This window comes from Homarus americanus, unplaced genomic scaffold, assembly GCF_018991925.1.
Source record: "Homarus americanus isolate GMGI-L3 unplaced genomic scaffold, GMGI_Hamer_2.0 scaffold49658, whole genome shotgun sequence".
Taxonomy (NCBI): domain Eukaryota; kingdom Metazoa; phylum Arthropoda; class Malacostraca; order Decapoda; family Nephropidae; genus Homarus; species Homarus americanus.
The window spans coordinates 155,669-170,461 of record NW_024751128.1 but is presented as its reverse complement, the minus strand read 5'-3'; the positions used below and the strand labels follow the sequence as shown (position 1 = coordinate 170,461).

Below are 14,793 nucleotides of genomic sequence, written 5' to 3'. Positions count from 1 at the left end.
TAAAAATAAAAATACTCTGCATTTATTTTAATAATTGTCCTAAAACATTTACAACATAGGTTCAGTTTGTCCAGGACTGTAGAGAGACACCAAGAGGGAAGGCCTGTCAGCACTGACATCACAGGGACATGATGTCATGAAAGATAGGGCTGTGGATTCATTTTGACATGTTTTCGCCAGTGTCTTTACATCTGCGGTTATGAACATTTTGTCAGTGGCTTAACATGCAATTATGCAGCATTACCTGCTACTGTACTGTATTTCCTTTTAGCTTATAGTGGCTGTATTTGATCAAAGTCAATATTTAAAGCTGTAATGCATGTATTTTTTCTGACTTATGGTAATGGAATTAACTACCACTGATCAGTACAGCTACTCCTCGACTTATGACCGCCTCAGTCGTACCAAAATTTTGTCAAATTACGTAATTTCAAGTCCCGACGTTAGTGATTGCGCTGTGTACTGAAAATTTTTTCATTTGTAATTCACTTTAAAATGGCTGGCAAGCTTAAAAGTGAGAGTTTTATGGTGCTGAGAAGAAAAAGAGACACCCATTTTAGATTTTCTATGTATTATTTAAGCATTTTCGACTTACAACCTTGATTTGGGTCCCTAACCCCATCGTAAGTTGAGGAGCAGCTGTATTTTGTTCAGTTCACATACTGTATATGGTATCATTATTTGCATTATTATAAATATTTATGTTATAATTATGTATAGCTGCACTTCCATCCTATGGACATCAGGTGGGACACAAAATACCTTGATGAGAGGACCAGCACTAGAATTACAGCCAAGCTGAAGGTGCCCAGCCTTCACAATGGTGCAATTCATTCTCATCTTCCCTCTCTCCCTCTTATCTGTCTGCATCAACAAGTTCTAGATAGTTGTCGCCAGAGTCAAGATGCATTCAGCTGGAGGAGTCTGCACTCCAATCTACAAAGGAAAAAAGTGTTGAAGATGATCTGCAATACAGGCAACGGAGGGAATTTTAAACTCTTTCTGGACACAAGGTATTGAACTGTTATCAGATGTGAGAAATCATTTCTTATACAGTATGTAGCACTGTTAATTTCCACATCCCAAGGTAGTGTTGTCTTTGGCTACTGACTATAGTCGTGCAATACAAGTATTTACAAATGATGTCGAAGTACACAGCATAGGAACCTATAAGATCCTTTTGTCTGTGATTGACACCAATGTTCTTGAAAGGCTTCTCTGTAACTTGCATCAGTTGGACATTGAAGAACATGTATCTAACCCAAGCAGAGTAATTACTGTTACACTTAGTTATTTCTTTTTGACAGTTCTGTAGACCGAGTCATTTAATCATCTGCACACCCTGACATTTGTAACTGAACAGATCTACTTAATGACTTTAAACAGGTTACAATATCCATCACAGCTAATGATAATTTTCCTTTATTATATAATTTCTCCCCTCCAGGTTACAGACTGCCTATACTTGTACTATGAAATACAAAATACTTAATCATCCATAGTTACTCAGCCATTAACAGTTACAGTACTACTTTGTCAAACAAAATGTACCCTGTAATATGAAGCAGAAGTTTGACATCTTATCACCAGATAATAAGACAGTTATATTAAGGTTAGACAAAATTCATCTGAAGCCTAAGTTTGAGTATAAAGGAGGAAATGTTGTTGGCTCAGCATTTGAAAGTTTTGAGGCAGTTACAACTGATTTTGTTTTTAGGCTGAGCAGTGTTATATTCAAATAAAAGATATTATCCATATAAATTCTGCTAAATGTATGAAAGCTGAAATTGTGTAAGACATTCTAAACAAGGTGGTTTAGAAAAGATAGGTTTTAGAGTAATATTGTATGAGTTTCAACATAAAATAATGCAATCAATAAGAAAGCATTATATTTTTTCTGCACCATCAAAGTTGTCAACTGTTTATCCACATCCAGCACAAAGTTCAAAGCCTCTTTTTTTTCATGTATGATTTTGTACATACCTACAGTATGTTGAATTGTGTGAGGAACAGCTGGCTAGGTCAGAAAGACACAGATAAACCCATGAAATTCTCACTTTTACTTTTATTCTCTTCGCCACTGGTCGGCTCATATACCGCTTGGGCAGTCAGTCACATCTTTGATACGCACTGTTGGCAGATACTGGGCAAGCAATGACTCCTGAATTTATTAGAACCTGCTCCAGTGTTGGTCAAGTCTGGCCTTGAATGAGCTTACACTCGGTGCCATCACAATGCTCTCTGGCAGATTGTTCCAAGAGTTCACAATTCTCCCTCCGAAAAAGTTTGTCCTCACAGTTGTTTTAATGGCAATTATGGTCCAGTGACAGAGGTCACAGAAGCTCCATTTGCCACTACACAAATTAATATTTTAGATACGAATTCATATTTGAAACACTCGTATAAGTTGTTCCTGAGGTCCTATCTCCCTCTAACCTTGAGAGGCAAAATTTAAATTAAGTGCTTAAATTTTTCAATAAGTATATTATTCAAGCTTTATTACCCATTAGAAAGAACACTGCTTGCCCTTCTTTGCAGAAGTTGCTGACTATATAAAGATCTTTTATGTCTGGTAGACTGTATTTAATGTAAACTCGCCATTTAAAGGTTGTCGACTGAACAACACACATGCCACTTGATTGACTAATGATGTAAATGATGATTAATGTAAATTTCTCTACAGTTTCTACAGCTGGTTAAAACTATGGAATGATATGAAATAAATCCCTGGAAAGCTTATCAAAGAAACTAGTACAGCCTTAAAACATATAACTCATATGCAATGATAAAAATGGACTATGTTTTAACAGGGAAGTTTCAGACAGGTTCTGCAGCATCGTCAACATATCGGTACAACAATTACTGTACTACAGTATTTGAATGTGAAAAGAAAATCAGAATGTTGTCTCCATTGAAGCAAAATCAAAATAACCCGTGTGTTAATTTGAAAATAATTGAGGAAGAAAATTGTGGAGATATGGAGATCTGCATAAAATCATAAAATAACCACAGGTGTGAAATGGAAAGATACTGAAAAATGTTTGGATGTTCTTCCATTAATAACTTACTTAACTGGTTACTGTTGTTATTGCTGTCTTATAAAAAAAATGTATTTTGTGAAGACAGTGTTGATGAATTACCAGAAACACACAACTACATTAAAAGAATCAGCCAAGGCTCTCTATTGTACCCACATGTTATATGTACAATTATACTGTACAGTATATTGTTGGTGACAAATTTTAAAGCAGCATCCCAATTTTGTAAAGTCAGTAACCAGCAAAATTTGGTAATGGATGTCACCCTAAATGCTCCAGCATATGATGATGCTCTGTTTCTGGAAGACTTTTGTAATGGTAGACATAGCACAGAAAAGGTTGAAAAATGCTGGTGTGAGCCTCTACTAATGCACTGTTAAATACTTTTTGTAGCAGATTAAATAATTCCAGAGAATATAGAAGGTACTCTGGGAAAAAGAGAACAATTCAGACATTCAACTAAATACAGTATATGTAAACATTTTCATTTCAAAAATTTCTTGCAGCTTATTCTGAAATTTTGTTCATGTCTATATTGCAAATAAATTGAAATCTCATTAGCCATGGTGTATTTCATTTGTAGTCGCTCTCTCTCCCTCTCTCTTCACACACATAATAATATAATGCAGTTCAGTTGGAACTGAATAAATATATCCAGACAATAGTACAATGTCTTAAAATCTGCACAATCAGTACCAAGTACATAGTACTGTAGTATGTTAAATCACAAATAACTAACGGTGCAGCAGTGATATTCTGCTACATGAGTAGTCTCGGTGTAACCACAAATGATGACACCACAAGCAGGCTGACAGGCCTTCTCTCTCTCGGTGGTCTCGACTGTAACCCTTGTAGGGGGTCAGGCTATTAAGGCAGCTCAATATGTCAACAATGGTGTATAAATGGATGAATGTTCTCGGTAGTTCCTCGACCCTAACACTTACAGTATTTCTAACACTTATTTACTTGGGCATAACTTCCCTATATAAGATGCAAGACAGAGTACAGTATAAATGATTACTGTATTCCTGAACTATTTTAATCACCCAAGTAGACTGAGGGCTTTAGTACTAACAACTCTTCAGGTAAGACACAATAGGGTGGATCTAATTGAAACCTTCAAAATCTTGAAAGGATAAAAGACATAAACCCAGATAAATTTGGGGGTATCACACACCACCAAGCTCATCAAGGTGCCATGCAGGATGAATACCCGGTATAAAGAAATACTGTACTTCTTCACACAGAGGGTGGTAGAACTATGGAACAGTCCACCAGCCCAAGCTGAGGAACTAAGAGCAGTACTGGGCTTCAAAATAGTCTTGAAAAGACTGTCAAGAATAATGGAGATATCCTACACAGGTCACTGGCCTCCTTCCCACAGCATGGTCTTCTCTGGGTGGGTTGGCCACTAGGTAAATTAGGTAGGTACCGGCAGGTAAATTGAAATGTTTTTAATTTTACCATTTCACCACTTATCAGCTTACAGTATTTCAAATATATAGCAAGTCCCACAAAATGAAGTCCCATTTTAACTTACAACAAATGATATTCTGCACACTGCATTTAAATTTCCTGTGGCCACTACTATAAGCTGTGTTGCGACAACATTCAGCCATTGAGGATATACTAAGACACATTTTCGCTTGATGGTGCAGTCTATAAGTGAGAGTTCTTTTTCATTTCACACGAATGAATCAACCTCAGAGAACATGAGTGGAAAGCTACCTGCTTGTTCTGGACTTAGTAGCATGCCAGTGGTGAAAAAAGTTTGCAAAGCCATGAGTTTGTAGCAGAAACCACATATTATTAAGGGACACAAGGAGTGAGCACAGTCCAACTGAAATTAGAAAAGTTTTAAACTTTGTGCATCTTCTCTGGCTACAATTAGCAAGAATACAGAAAAATTCAGGATAAGTGGCAAGTCTTTGACCCTCAGTGACTTCAACAAGTGTATCAAGTGCCAGAGACCACAAAATGGAGATGGTGGATAAATTATTATCCATGTGGACTGACGACCAAACGCAGTGTCACATGCAACCATCCAAGAAAAGGCAAATGTTTATGGAGTGATTTACAACAGCAAGAGGGGGGGGGGGGCTACATCTGGAGAGACATGCATGGCCAACAACTGGTGGTTCAACAGATTTGTAAATTACACCAATCTTCATGACCTGGATACACGATGGGTGAAACACCACCATAATAGGTGTGATGTCAAAACAGCCTCACATGCACTCATCAAAATAGCCTTACATGCTCATGTACAGTACAGTACTAATTTTTAATACACACTTCTTATAAAAAACAAAGTATCAAGCAAGACTGTCTTCATCCTGTAGTGGACCAGAGGTGACTCACCACTGTATAGCTGAACTGGAAACATTAGTAATATTCTGCATTAGTATATGAAGCATGTACAAATAAATATCCCATTATTCTTGGTTTTGAAAGGAATAACTTGCCTACTTTGACCCACAACATCAAAATGTAGCACTAGTCCTGGATGAGCCACACAAGGGGATATAAAGTGAGGGGCACTAGTGGAAAGACAGTGGCTATCAATTAAACAGTGTCCTGGGTTCAATCCCCAGCCTAGGGCAGATGTGAGAAGGTGTTATCCAGTAAGATGCTACCAAACATGGCAGGTTTACGCTAGGTAGAAACACTGGATAATAAAGACCATTATAAAGTAACAAGGAACAGACTAACCACCCAAATGGCTAGTTAGCTGATAAGTGAAAAAATGAATGTATAAAAACGAATGAATATACAAACCCAAGTTCCATCGGCGAGTTTCTATACATTAACGGGTCGAATTTGACCTTCTCTGTGATATAGAGATCCAAGTACCACAATAAAAGTTCCTTCAACTTGACCAATATCTACATATAGACTCATACTCTGATGACTGTCTTGTATAATGTCTGCTCAATGGACCTGAAAAGAAAGTATTGGTCAATTTATGTATTCATGGTAAATTAAGATTTACTAATACTGTACGTATTGATTTAATAACACTGGATGGAAGGGTCATATAGCCAAGTTATTACCAATAACTTAAACTTTTTTACCACAGATCCTTAATTAGTGTCCCAAGGACTACCTATACTAGTGGGTTTTTTAACAAATTAATTGTTAAGAATATGGTTGAAATTGTTAAGTGTATCCCCCTGAAAACTCAATACCACAAGAGTGGTCAGGTTAATTGATCTCACTGATTGGGAGCACTGCATTCCTGTTAAAACTTCAAGGAGAAATAATGTATCCCCGCTCTTTTTTACTTGCTGTTCAGGTCCAGTTTTCAAATTCATTCATTTGTACTCTGTAATGATTATGATACCTGTATATTAATTGTACTGACAATAATTTACATAAATATCTGTAATTTTTATTGTCTCAATATAAATAGTGTACAGGTACTTACATAAAAACAATCAGATTTGTTTCATTCAGTAAACTTTTGTGAGTGAATCTGCTTGGGAGCACTATAGTCAGTCTCAAGCATTCTCTCAAACTCTACTGGGCTAAACTATAGAGATTAAAATAAATAAAAATATCAATAATTAACATTCTATTAGTGATTATCTAAACAGGCCAGTTAGAACTTGCAGCTCCACACACACATTTACAAATGTCATAAGCCTTTATATGGTCCTTCATCTTTGTGCTGTGACACTAAGATAAAGAAATAAAGAAGTGGGATCTCCTGGCAGAAGGATGTTTCATTTAACCTACTATTACCAAAAGGGCCTATGATGTAAAGATAAGTCTTCTCTTTAATTTATAATTGTAGCAGGAAAATTAAGGACATAATTACTTGTGCTGGATCAACTTTGTCCTACACATCAATGCCTGTCATTCATCCCCTGGTAAAACCCTTCATAAAAAGAGAACAGGATCTGCTTAACATCCCAACACTCACACCACCACCTTGAGATACACAGTTCAAGTGAAACTCCACTTGGCCACAGAGAAAAGACTGAGTGAAAAATCTACATGGCCTAAACCCTTTGCATTCCCATTGTGCTTAAGTTAACTTGCATATATTGGACAGTACTTTAATTTGTTATTACCAGTAATTTCACCAGTTGTCAGTTTACCACCCATTTGAGCAGTTGGTCTGTTCTTTGTTACTTTGCTATAGCACAGGAGGAAACTGTAGTACCTTGATAAACTTGCCATGTCTGGTAATGTTACATTGGATAACACCTTACTCACATCTGATCTACGCTGGCAACTGAACCCATGACACAGTGATGAGAAATATGCACTTTACCACTGTAGTACAAAGAAGGAAGTGGAGAAATTAACTGTGGGATGAGTACTGGTACAGTAGTTAGTTCTTTAATTTTTTCAGAACTGAGCTTAAATTTTGTATACCTATCTTGTTCTCTGCACCCTGTTCACACCCTTGTATTGTTCTCCAGCAATACATACTAACCACAAAAGTGGTTTGGGAATAAAAGAGGCTTTGTAAAATATGACAATACAGTGGCTTGAGAATATGAGACATGTTAATCATGTTGTGGTAAAAGAAACACGCTTCTTAATATTTTTACATTTGTCTAAAAACAGTGTCCCTTACGTTGAGGCCATTTATTCTACTAATAATGAAATGTTTATAAATTACCAACATTGTGTAACACAGACATGACCAGCCACTTAACCTGCTAGAACCAACCCCCCACGCATGCATGTGTGCGTGTGCACACACACACTATTAATGTATCCTACACACATACACACAATTAACATATCCTTCACATGCCCACTATCAACATTTCCTATACACAAACACTGACTGATATAAGTGCAAGAGTACTGTACCTCAAAATTTGCTTTCTTCTTTTCAACAAAATCCTCTGCCTTACAATTTAAGGAGTAGAAGGGGGCAAGGTTGATCAACTTTCATAAGAATGCCTTTCCGGTATTATTGCGTTTACTCACCTTTCATTCCTACCACTAATCTATTATCATACCCGAATAAAACGTCTAATTATAAGATAATTTTCATCTATTACATTACCGGCGGAAATGTATAATAACGGAGAGAGCTTTTCCCAAAAAATTTATATTTTCTTCCATTAACCTCCCGCCATTATCGTCTGCCTCTCACCCAACACTGCGTGTCTCTCGAGGCTCCTTCATAAATCATGACGCGCATGCGTACCCGTACACGTCACGCGGCCAATCAAAAGCGTTTTTGCATTTGCAACCAATTAAAATGATTTTGGGTTAATTCAGAGTATATTTGGCCCAATCAAAATCAAGTTTTATTTTGGGTTTCTCATATTTTGAAATTCAAATTCAGTTCCGACCATGGATTGATTGATACATTTATTGAGATACAAAAAACATTAATACATCTCAAAGGGATGAAGTGACACAAGTCATCCCCACCCCAGTCCAAGAATGTCCCTCTCGGGACTCACATAAATCCCTAATATTTCATATAATCAGTTATAGTGCATAGTTATATTCTAGATGCAAAATTTCTATATTTCTTTAATATTTCATCTATTTTCCTATTTTTAAACATCCACTCTATTTGCTTGGGGACATTATTTATATGGGCATTTCTATATACATTAACCAATAGGCATTCCAGTATATAATGTGGCAGGGTATGGGATCTGGATGTTCTACAAACTCTACCATCTTTATTCTGTTCACTTCTCTCAGCTCCAAGTTCCCAATAATATTTATATCCTAATCTTAACCTCATATACACTGAATCTTTCCACCTACTCCTATCTTTCCCATATGTAAATTTTGTGTTCATGAGAACATGATGGTAATGTTTCATTGTTTCACTTTTCTCGTATATTTCATTCCTCTTGAAATTATTTTCTATTGATTGTATTTTCCGTAATTTGCTCCTTAATTGTTTCAAGGTCTTAGTACATATTATGTCGATCTCGGCCTTTTCCGTGGCTCTTTTTGCTATTATATCTACTGCTTCATTAAGACCAATGCCTACATGTGAAGGGACCCATACAAATTGAACATTATGGCCATTTTTCCTTATTGTATTTACTAATTTTTTATATGAACCAATAATGTGTTCAAAGACTGGACTCCCACTGTTCAAAGAATCCAAAGCTGCCCTACTATCAACAAAAAAATATGCATCTTTATACCTATTTACAACATTTTCCAATCCTACTAACATTGCATATAACTCAGCTTGTGTTAATGATATAAGACTGCTCAACCGAAGTCCAATTTTGATGTCATTATTTCCTTGTTCTGTATACTGTCTTATAAGGATCCCACACCCTGCCCTGCCACTTGACATTACTGAACCGTCACAATATACATGCAATGTGTTTATTTTAGGCAAATTACTAATCTTATTCCCATATAAAGCCCTTAACTGTCCTGGTTCATGTAATGATTTCTTCATGGTGAGAGGCACTATGTCTAACTCTACTTCTCGTTCTTCCCAGGGTGGATTCTTACAACTTTTCTGAACAGCTGTACACCAGTCTGCCAGCCGACCATGGAAGTCTGCGATGGATGTCTCTTAAAGTATATGGAGCTGATTGCGAGTTTTTGGCAAAAAAACAAACTTAGAAACTATAGCATTTTTTCGACCGCATGGTGCTCTTCCAACCTCAGTAAAGTGTACTAAGAGCAAGACTGAATGTAAATATCACAAAGACCAACATATGTGGCATTATGTAAGAATCCCAGAATGCAACGACGAACAAGAACCAGGCCAATACGGTAAGAAATAGGTGATTCCATCATATGGTGAGAGTCAGTTAGGTTAGGTTAGGTTAGGTTAGGTTAGGTCAGGTTGGGTTAGGTTTTTGTTTTAATAGTGTTTTTTGTGTATTTTTTAGTCACTTAGCCACTTTTTTTCGGAAAACGTCAAACAAACAAAAAATCGCTAAAAAAAAAACCCGGCTAATTTCCACCAAAAATGAAGGTCATATTTAGTCTAAACACACACAAATACACTAGAAAAATATATTTTTTACTTGCTAAAAGTGAACGGTGTGACAATGCAAATTTACCGCCTTTCCTTAGAGGATGCTGTTAGTGCTGCTTACTTCATTGTTAGCATCACTGGCACCAACCCATGGTCATAACCCAGAGAGGTCTTGTGTCACCCCCTCAGAATGTGTCAATTGTTCAAGATGTCATTGTTTCCCACCTGGATTGTGACCATCTCCCTGACACAACTTTTATAGTAGGAAATCTGTCAAGGATGTTGATGCCACTATCTGTAAAATAATTAGATTTAATAAACCAGACAAAGAATTTGTGTCACGTCCTTCTGAACAAATTTCTCATTGGCTTTCTAAATTGGACATTGTCAGGTCTGTACTATATTCCATACTTCATTATGTCCTAATCTATGAACAAGGTTAATCAGTATATATATTAACCATACTCTTAACATAAGAAATGGCTAGGCCTATGCTTTTAGTTACCTTACCTTTTTTTTTCTTTTTTTTGGCGTGGGGTTTCTGTACAGGATCCATGGAGTAGAATGCCGCCCTAATTTCTCCCCAAGTCCTCTTTTTCTTCTCCACGCTACTGGGCTCATGTCGTTTATCTTGAATGATTGCTTATTTCTCGACAATGAAGGAGACAAGTGTGTGTCTCTGGCGCCGAGAGAGTGGCACTTACCGCTGCTCTTGGTGGAGTGTTGTTGTTGTCATCAGCTGTTGGCACACCTGGAGCAAGACCCACTATTTGTACCACCTCGAAAACGACGGATCACTTTCTCAATTTGGATATTTTTAAGACTATTCAAACCTGATTTAAATTAATATTACATAAACTGATACTCGTTTAGTAGTTCTGAATAGGTCAAAACAATTTATTTGTTCTTTCACGCACGAGTGTGAATTAATCACTTTGTATAAAACGACTAAAACTTCATTTAGACTACTTTAAATCAAATTAACAATAATTAATTCTTCAAATTAGATTAAAATTAATTTATTTTATTAAAAATAGGTACAGTAATTTCTTGTTTTTATTCGTTGTAACATTAATACTTGTTGTCATTTGTGATGTTGACGTCCCAGTGTCTCTCACATATAATTATTTTCATATTTTGGGTGAAGTTTCACAAAATATAAGACTGGGTATGAATATATTATAAATATTTATCTATATTCTTAAAAATCCCCACAATTTTGAAATAATCAATGATTCGGGGAATATAAAATTGAATTACTGTAGTTGACGCTCGAAGTTCTCTGTGTTGACTTTTAGGGCTCTTGAAGGGAGACTAAAGAAAACGGTTAAGGGATAACTCCTGGAGTACATACATATAATGGTTGCTCCTCGTGTTCGAGGATAGCCGGTTTTAGAACCACCTAAGCGTAAATTTCCGGGGCGGAACCAGAGGGGGGTTCCTGGGGTCCGGACCCCCTTCTTTTCATCAGAAAATTCATTTTTTTAACTAATTATCTTACTCAGGCGTTTTTGTGTAGTTAAAAGTAATTACTATTGACCTCAGAATATCTCCTAATATCAAGTGCACATGGCCTCAAAATGCCCATGATATTGGTCAGATTTAAAAAAAGTTCTGGGGGGCTTACAGCGCCTTACTAGCCCCCTGCTGAGCGGGCTCACTGTGTTCACCGTGTTTCCCCACCTACAACTTCTTGCCCCCCCCCCCACCTTTTTGATATTCCTAGAGCCGCCCCTTAACTTGTTTAAGGTGTAGAAGTTGTCCCCCACACAACAACCACACGGTCCACACCCGAAGTCAAGGAATAATCCCAAGAAGACCGGACAACTCGCTAACTGCACTGGTTAACCATTACCCCAGAACTTCCCAATTACAACTGGGTAGACAAATAAAACGGTGTAAGGAAACTTGCTCATAGTTTCACCCTGCTCGGGGACTGGTTAGGTTGGGTTGAATGAGTTGAGGGCAGTAGTAAAAGGGGGGGGGGGAGGCATAGTTGCATACCCCCCTAATATACGCCACTGCCCTCGGGTCTAGAGTATTGAGGCATGATGATCTTGAGACTTTAGTGTCTGAGGCAAGATGTAAATGAATGAAAATAGTTACCCCATTTCGTTTTCTCTGACAACATTATACATTCTGTAAAAAATTATTTAAAGGATGCGATAATGAATATTTTATTTAAGATTTGGATGCCGGAGTTACCACATCAATAATCTCAACGAAATATATTAGCCTTGATCTATATGAAGAGCTTAGTAAGGAAATTCACGTCTATTGAGAAATCTCCAACTACTGTTACTACTACTTGTGTTGAAATTAATAATTATAAACGAGTAGAAAAATTCTTACGCATATAAAAATATAAATGCAGTACGTATACGGTAATAATAAGATGAATTAACTCAGACTAACATAAATTTACAAGATAAAATATGCAAGCAGTCAAGTGGAGGACCAAGACAAACTTAAATAATTCTCTAAACTCACAGCGGAAAGTAAAGCAGAAACATGGGTGCCACGATACACACGGCGTCCATTAACAAACTTTAACTTTGTCGGTCGTGATCTTGACCTCTGACACAGACTCGTATACCTTGTTATACATATTTTTAAAGTTTCACACGAATATTTGCCTCGGTAAAAGAATTCTGCTCCTTTTTTCTTCTTTTAGATTTGCCCAGTGAAGCGGCTAGTTTATTGGACACCCGTTGCACCCTGTGCAAGGCGAGAAAGGTTTTGAGTTTTAACCTTCAGCAGGGACCTTGATCTTTAAAACAGGGTGTTGTGCACCTCATGATATAACATATTTCACTGTGAATTTTAACCAAAGCGGCTGTCTCTATTATCGAGACCAAAGAACCGCTCACGTTCTTCGGTGGGATGCAACATTATGACAACTTTAACTCGGATTAATACAATTTAGTATATAATGAGTCACAATAATAATATGATGAAGTATAAGAGTGGAAGGGTCAACACACTGTCAGCTTCACCCTGGTAATCCCTATTCACCTGAGAGAAATCAAGGTTCCATCTTTGTCAATACTGACTCAGCAGTTTGAGAAACAAAAACCGCCAAGACTGATGATGCAGCAGATTTTGGTAGGCGCCTCAACCCACACCCGCCTCGTCCTCCTCTACCCATAACCAAGACAGATCCAGACATATGATATGTTTGTTCGCCCAGTAAACTGAAACAGAAAAGATAGAGTGGCAGTTAGTTTACTTGAAGAAATATCCGGTAGTCCTCACCGATAATGCTTGTGTGACCAGCAGCAGCAGCAGCACTTGGACTGTTACAGTGTGTGTGTGTGTGTGGCCATGTTTGGACTTTCTCCTTGGTGTTGAGTAGTCGAGATAATGAGTGTGATGATGATAGAACCCCGATGCCAGTGTTGCATGCCAAGCGTTCTTAATCCATCTTCCTTATCCTCCCATTCACCATTTTATATGACCTTCTTAGGACTTTCTATTCAAAGAGCAGGAAGAATTCATCCTCGGGGTGGGAGGAGGAGGAAGAGGATGGGGAGAAAGGCCATAGGACCTATACTAGGTCTTTTTGAACCATGCTAACCCATAAACTACAACTAAGGTCTTGACGCCTGTAGTGGGAGCCAACAATGTAGAGGAAATATATATATAATAATCTTATATGATACACTGTTATTTCACATATGATGGAGGGGAGAGGAGATCTGCCCAACCGTATTTTCCCCAGACCCTCCCCATTACCCCATGCTTCAATGTTCCTCCCATACATCCTTATTCCCTAAATCTTCCCATCCCTCCTATACTTCTCTTCTCCCTAGAGCTCCCCTCCATCTCCATTTCTTCTTCAACAGTCAGCTTTCTCTGCCTCCTGATAGCTGAGTCAGTGTGTACAGTCACTTGTCTGAGCATAAGAGTGCTGTGTGGGGGAGGGGCGCGCAGTAGGATATTGCGTTCGAATCACATCCACTGTGTTCGTTTCTTAAAAGTTAAACCAACAACTTCCAAAATCCTTCAAAAAGATGACAGTAACACCTTATTTTAGATATTTTTTAGCTGTTCTCAAATGAGGTTTACTCCTTTGATGTTGCTGCAGGGATGTCTTATATAATTTGCTGTGTTCATAAACAAACACAGCTGTAAAGAAAAACACTCTTTTGAGTGGCGGTGTCAGCTCCTCTCCTCACACTACACTTGTCAAAACTAAGATTTTTCAGCTTATAGACTTTTATCGAAAATGACACAAGTGGTCCAGGGATGAGTGGCAAAACAAGCAAAAAATTTTAAATAACAAGGTGAAGGAAATAAACCAGTATTGTGTTCATAGATGGCGCTGACATCGAGGTAGTATTATCGTGAGTGACTATGAATTAAAAAAAAATAAAAATCACTCTCAACAAAGATCATCCTTCTCAATATCTCTCTCTATTTATAAAGGTTCACACACCACATCTCACCAGTTAACTGTCACTAAGCGGAGAGGGCAACACCTTCTTGACTCTGAGGTGGTCACTCAGAGGGGATAGGTGTCACCTTATCTCACCACTATACAGGTTCACTAACTACATGATAATTGATAGTTAACTTGAGTATTGGAGTTCTGTCTATTTATCTCCCACAACAGTCTTTCCCACAAGTCTCTCCCACAACAGTCTCTCCCACAATTGTCTCTCCCACAGTAGTCACTCCCTCAACAGTCTCTCCTACAACAGTCTCTCCCTCAACAGTCTCTCCCACATCAGTCTTTCCCTCAACAGTATATCCCTTAACAGTCTCTCCCTTAACAGTCTCTCTCTGAACAGTCTCTCCCTCAACAGTCTCTCC

At 37.7% G+C, this 14,793-nt stretch overlaps 1 long non-coding RNA gene across 2 annotated transcripts; it reads right to left on the bottom strand.

The window, feature by feature from the left end:
• Nucleotides 1–508: 508 nt before the first annotated feature.
• On the bottom strand, nucleotides 509–10,770 carry LOC121854544. Of its 2 annotated transcripts, none has more exons than XR_006086572.1 (4): nucleotides 10,489–10,770; nucleotides 10,064–10,273; nucleotides 5,817–5,978; nucleotides 509–5,414 (listed from the first exon to the last, which is right to left on the bottom strand). It is a non-coding gene; the product is annotated as an uncharacterized LOC121854544 (long non-coding RNA). The 2 variants fall into 2 exon arrangements; XR_006086571.1 differs by having other exon boundaries at nucleotides 509–936; nucleotides 10,489–10,767.
• Between the last annotated feature and the right edge of the window lie 4,023 nt (nucleotides 10,771–14,793).